At 36.4% G+C, this 6,282-nt stretch overlaps 1 protein-coding gene across 1 annotated transcript in view; it reads right to left on the reverse strand.

The window, feature by feature from the left end:
* The window catches only part of DIAPH2 (diaphanous related formin 2), a 1,278,863-nt gene that overhangs the window by 613,989 nt on the left and 658,592 nt on the right, over positions 1–6,282 (reverse strand). The window lies entirely within an intron of this gene.

Consider the following 6,282-nt stretch of genomic DNA (forward strand, 5'->3'; position numbering starts at 1 on the left):
AAAAAAAAAACAAAAAAACTTTGAATTGTTAAAATTTAGGAGATAGAGTAAGTTACCATGAAAATGTCTTAAAGCAGACAAGTAAGACGAAGATTCTGACAAAGATCTCTAGATACAGAATACCTTCATAAGCTCTTCACTCTAAAGTAAGATTAAATCATTTGATAGATTTCAAAATCTTTGATGAGAATTAGTAAAGCTACATTCTGATGCACCCATACAGAGGAGTACTGTGAAGTCAGAGAAATTATGCTTTAGAAAAATAATTAATGATATGCTTGTGCTCTCTTACAAAAACAGAGTGAAAATCAGATTGCAATTCAGCATATGACCCCAATTTTGCAATATATGTATCTGTGTGTATTCATAACATTAAGAATAGAAGAATATATACCAAAATTTTAACGGCAGTTATCCCTGGCTTGAGGGATTACAGGTAACTTACTTTCTTCTTTATTATTTTTTTCTTTAAATATTTGTATTTTCTAAATGTTCTAAAATAGTTTACTTTCTATATCCAGGAAAAATGATCATTAACTTGATACTCAGCAAAATAGGATTAATTCAAAAGAAAATAGAATTCAATGCATAAAAATCTGCTAGGTGCCTGAATACTGTGGCTGTACATACATATAAAAACCCCAGACTGTCAAAATAACCTTTTCAATGCCCATGGCACTCACTAATCTTTGGCCAGAATCACCAGTTGTTTTGTTATAACAGTGATACATCACAGAGTGCCTTTTAGAAGTCATTACTTAATAGGTAGCAGAAGGTGTTTGGGCTTATGGCTCCAAGACAAGTCCAGAGATTCTTGGCTACAAGGACTAATTAGATTGAAAAAAGTTTCCCTTAACTTTGTTAATCAGTTATACTGACAGAGTTAACATTTGTCAGACAGTTTGTATAAATAAGGAACCACACTATATGATTCCATTAAAATATTTCATAGCATAAAATGTAGTATATATAAATTTGAGTATTTACTACATATTTAATCATACTCATGCCCATCACTATCATTAAAGGTTTAAAATGCATATGCCAACCTTTAGCCTGGGGTGATGTCTATAACTGAGTTATGAACCCCAACTGAAATAGTAGGGATATAATGGAAAAGCTGACAACCTTAACGATAGTAGCATGAACAACACTGACTATAATAAAATCCTTGTTCAGATATAACTCACATAAAAAGTAAAAGCCAAGGGCTGTGAACAACTCAGTACATTTAAGCCATTTTTCAACATATTCAAAATCCATATAATTTTGTATTTCTTTCAGAGCAATACCTGATGGCTTTTCAGACTTCTGTGTTTTGTTTTAGGAATCTGTACATATTAATATCTCATACGGCTCCCTGTGAAACATTTTTTCCCTTTATCTTCAGCTAGTGAAAGTGCTAATGAAACTTTCATGAAATAAATGTTATTTTTCCCTGGCCTTGCTTTACATTTTCAATATCCCTGGGAATGGACTTGTTCAGTGAATTTGGAAAAATAATAAGAGGCCCAGCAAATTATGACTTGCAAAGCTGGTTAAAATGACTCTGCATTAGAATTGTCAGTGTAAAACTAAAGAGGATAATATTGTTCCACAACAGTTTAATTAGCACTTCATTTTTTTTTACCCTGAATGTCAAAGGAGTGATTTATTTTTTCCTTCATGCAAATAATGAAAAGCAGAGGAAACCAAGCACTTGAGTCAAAAAGCTCTAGCAAAAGCAACACTGACAGTTGCTATTTATTTTTTAATTAAGGTGTTACAGTACTCAAGCACACACAGCACACTTGGATAGCTGGCAATAAGCATTGCTGAAGAAAACAATGCTGACATGTGACAGGGGTACTGTTCTTGTCAAGAGATATTTGCCTCAAGTCCACTTTGCACATACTCAAGGATCTGGAGAATAAAGTAGAATTGATTTAATTTATATTAACTGTTTCTAGCTGCATTTGGAAATGACTTATGGGCAACCGAGCACTTTTTATATCCACCAATCTCAGGTATTTGCTTATAATTTAAACATTATAACATTTAAACATCAATATGGTCCTAGACATCATCTTGCAAATAGCTTCATTAATCACAATCATTTCCTATTTTATAAGACCATGGAAGGCCCAAGTAAGGATAAAGATGACAACTGATTATGGACCTTAGGAAAGCAAACAAAAAGCTGTTTATAGATACACATTTCTTTTCATATGTAATGAACTGTGAATGTGATTTAATTTTTCACATGATTATGTTTAGAGAAAAGTGATTCTACCTGGATTGATATCCATAGAAAATTAAATTATATTTTGCAACATTCCTAAACTTCACAATCCTTTAACATCACAGTAAGCATGTACTTTCATGCGTTAATCACTTTAAATGACAGTGGACCTTAAAGCAATAATTAGTTTTGAGAATAGAAATACAAATGAAAAAATTCTCACTGCTGTCAAGTCGACTGGATTCATAGTGACTCCTCTTTGGGTTTACAAGGTGGTATCTCTACGGAATTAGACTGCCTAATCTTCCTTCTAGGAGCTCTGGTAGCTTAGTGCCTAAGGCACTTGACTGCTAACCAGGATGCTGGCAGTTCAAACCCACCAGCCACTCCTCGGAAGGAAGATGGGGCAATCTACTTCCGTAGTGATACTGCCTGGGAAACCCAAGGAGGAGTCGCTATGTGTCAGGTCTGACTTGACGGCACATAACAACAACAACAAAATAAACACTATAATATCATTATACTTCCTCCAAAACTTAATTGAAGATAGTGAATCTAAAATAACTGCAAAGTCTGGAAGTTTTATTTGAAGCGTTAGTGGAACAGCATTGCTGATACTGTTAGAAAAAGTGATTCAGGGAATCGTGTGCTTTGAAAACTATATATAGATAATTTGAAATTATTACATATAGTGTTTAGGAGAAAATAATAATAATAATAGCCACCTCACTGCCATCAAATTGATTGCAAATCATAGAGACCCCTTCATGGGTTTCCGAGGCGGTATCTCTACGGAAGTAGATTGCCCAATCTTCCTTCCAAGGAGTGGCTGGTGAGTTTGAACCATCAACCTTCTGATTAGCAGTCAAGTGTCTTAGGCATTACGCCAATATCTATACAGAAATGTTTTTGTTTTGTAGTCTCTCCTCTCCATTGGTGGCTAATTCCCTTACCATTCGCATCCCACCTAAAACCCAATACATTATTAAGTCCTACAGTTTTGTAGATCACGACTCTCCTTTCTGGTCTCATGGCTATAGATTCTCAGCTATTAAGAATGATGATTCCACATCATAGAAAACTTTGTATGGTTATAAAATAAAGTTTGACTGCGTGATGGAAGAATTAAAATCATTTGTAAATCATAAAACAAGAAAAAGAGACAAAGTATATGTGAACTGCTGTATGCAAAGTGAATTTGCTCTGTAAATCTTCACCCAAATCAAAATTAAAAAAAAGAAAAAAAATACAATATACTAAAAACAAACAAACAAACAAAACAAAGAACCTCTAAAGAGGTTACCTTCGGGAGGTAATTCCAATTCTAATATTTTATTTATTTATTAAAGGTCTAAAACTTTGGAGTATTCTGTAATTTACTTTGCCCCTTTTGTAAAACAGTCATAAAGAGAGAAAAATTAATATCAGTGATCACTTTTTTATAATCCTTCCAAGGAGAGAGCTGATGCTATACCCACTGTAATTCAAGTCTAATTGGTTATCTACATATATATGGAGTTTATTAGGTGCATATTTGAATATCACATTGCTTGGCTGTTTTTGGTAAGTAGCATTTCTCAAGTAAAGCAATTAGCAGGTCTGGAATTTAGCTCACTTATTTCAGAAAGAACAGCTGCCGAACTTCATTGTTAACACTGTAAAAACATAGGTGATGTGCTGCTCACTGCCACATGGTCATGGTGTCAGACCTTGGAAGGTTTTACACCAATCATTACTACAAAAATCCCTTGTTTACTATCTACTTGATCTGTACCCACATTTAAACAGCATCCACTTCCTGAAATTACCTATTTTAATTCCCTTCACAATGATTATATTTTTATGCATGCAAATATAATCAAAATACAAGCAGACACATCAGTCTTCTCTAAAAACAATTAAAGAGCTGCTGGTTACAAGGAGGTTTTGATTGCATAGTGAGGGGACCTATACTGTTAAAAATATGGTGCAGAGCACATAGGGGTAGAGTCTTACAGCTGTAAAAATAGTCTGTTTTTCTCAGTGCATATTTCTTAAGGTCAATATGCTCAGATGTCTGATTAAAAAATATTGGTAACAAAGATTTAAAAAATAATGAATGAAAACAATTATGTATGTATGTTTTTTTTTTTTTTAAGCCACAAGAATTTTTAGGTGATAATTCTTTGAACATTGGCAGATCCTCTAAATTCCAGAAGAATGCATATGATTTCACATGGGCTAATCTCCAAATGAGTACGTGTTGTGATTTACAATATCAAAAGAGTTTATGAATATAAAGAGAAATATGTAATTTTCAGGATTATTAAATATGTGTTTGTTTCTGCATATGTATGTGCATGAGTGCATTTGTTTTCTTTAAAACAAAGCCTTCTTCATAGGTAATACAAATAATATGCATGACAAAACAACATCTGGAGGAGGCGGAGACAAAAGACGGTGTCCTGGTAACACACTCCACCCAATCCCTCCACAACAGAGACCCAGTTTTTTTTTTTTTTTTTTTTAAAGTGAAACAACTACAAATAATAATCCTGGAACTCTGAGCATCAAATGAGAGGATAAAGAATTAGACTGAGTGCTGACTGGAAAGGAAATGGAGCAAAGACAGTGATGGGAAGAGAGAAAAAGCCTGGCCCGACAAAGTGTACCCTCTTGGAAACATAGATGGCATGATACACAGGCAAGGAGAAAACAACTTTATGAAATTCACACTGGTACAGAGATACAGTGTGGACCAATCTGGAAGGAATCACGATGAGCAGAATATAAACTAGATCTGAGCAAGCAAAGTACAGGGAAACAGGTGAGATTTCCAGTGGTACAGGTGACCATAGAGTGACAAAGGAGCCTGTGAAGGGAGATGAAACAACTTACTGATAATGGAGTTGAGGGCCCATGCAAAAGGGAAGGACTGTGGGGTCGCAGTTGGAGATATTTAACTTAGGCTGGCACCCAAACTTGATTCAGTCTAGGCAGGCATTGGATAATTAGCTGTGTATGCCCAGCAGGCACTGGGCCCACACCAGTGAATTGCAATGGGAGAGGTACCTTCTCCATTGTACAGAACACACCTACCCAGTGACTAGGGGTGAGGCCACTTCCTGCTCCCACCAACCCAGGGGCTAGGGACACCCCACTGGCTGCCCTCTACCTACCTAGTTGCTTGGCCACCTCCTCAGAAGCCCAGCCACCCACTGCAACGCACCCTAAGCAGACAGGGCCAGTATCTATGGCTCTGAATGCCAGTGCTTGTGTCATTGACATGTTTTGCTCCCACTGAACACAAGCCATGTGAAACTGTGGCCTCCTTTATGTGAAGTGTGCATATATACCATGCTCCTGCCCCCTATGCAGGCACATGCTCCCGTGGATTGTACCACAGCTGCCTGCTGTCACTGGTATCAGCTGACTATAACTGCACCCGCACCCCTCCAGTCTTTTTACTTTTTAAAATGTTTCTTCCTTTTTATTTATTTCTCCCTCATCCTCTTCTTTTATTTTTACCAATCTTTCCGCTCATCCACCTCCTTTTTCATTTTTTATTTCTTCTTCTTTTTTTCCTGCCTTGTACAATGGAAGGCAGACAGTAATTCCCAAGTAGTCAGCTACAACTACTAAACCTACCATACCACCAAGTGGGAAAGTGATACCACCCATTCCTGCACCACTGGATAATAACAGATGGTGGTCAACACCTGCTCATTGCACCCTCAGTCTCTCTTCAAAACCAACGGAGATCCATGCCCACATTCCCAGTAGTTATTCCACCCACATGGAGACAGGTGGCGAGCGTGGCAATGTTGCCAAACTAGCAACCAAAAAGCATGCCCACCCCACCCAACTGGATATACTGAAACAAAACAAAAGAAAAAAATCAGGGTGGAACAAATCAACACATAATCAACAAAAGAAAAAAATAACAATTCCAAAAACTCTTAGAGACAACAGAAAACTTCAATTCAAGTAAAGATAGAGGACAAGACAGTTCAATCAAGCAACCACAATAAAGAACTAGGAAACCTCCCAAAGGAAGAACATGTAATGGAACTACCTGATAA

The sequence above is a fragment of the Orycteropus afer genome, unplaced genomic scaffold (assembly GCF_000298275.1).
Source record: "Orycteropus afer afer isolate SDZICR_OR568_19922 unplaced genomic scaffold, OryAfe1.0 scaffold00165, whole genome shotgun sequence".
Taxonomy (NCBI): domain Eukaryota; kingdom Metazoa; phylum Chordata; class Mammalia; order Tubulidentata; family Orycteropodidae; genus Orycteropus; species Orycteropus afer.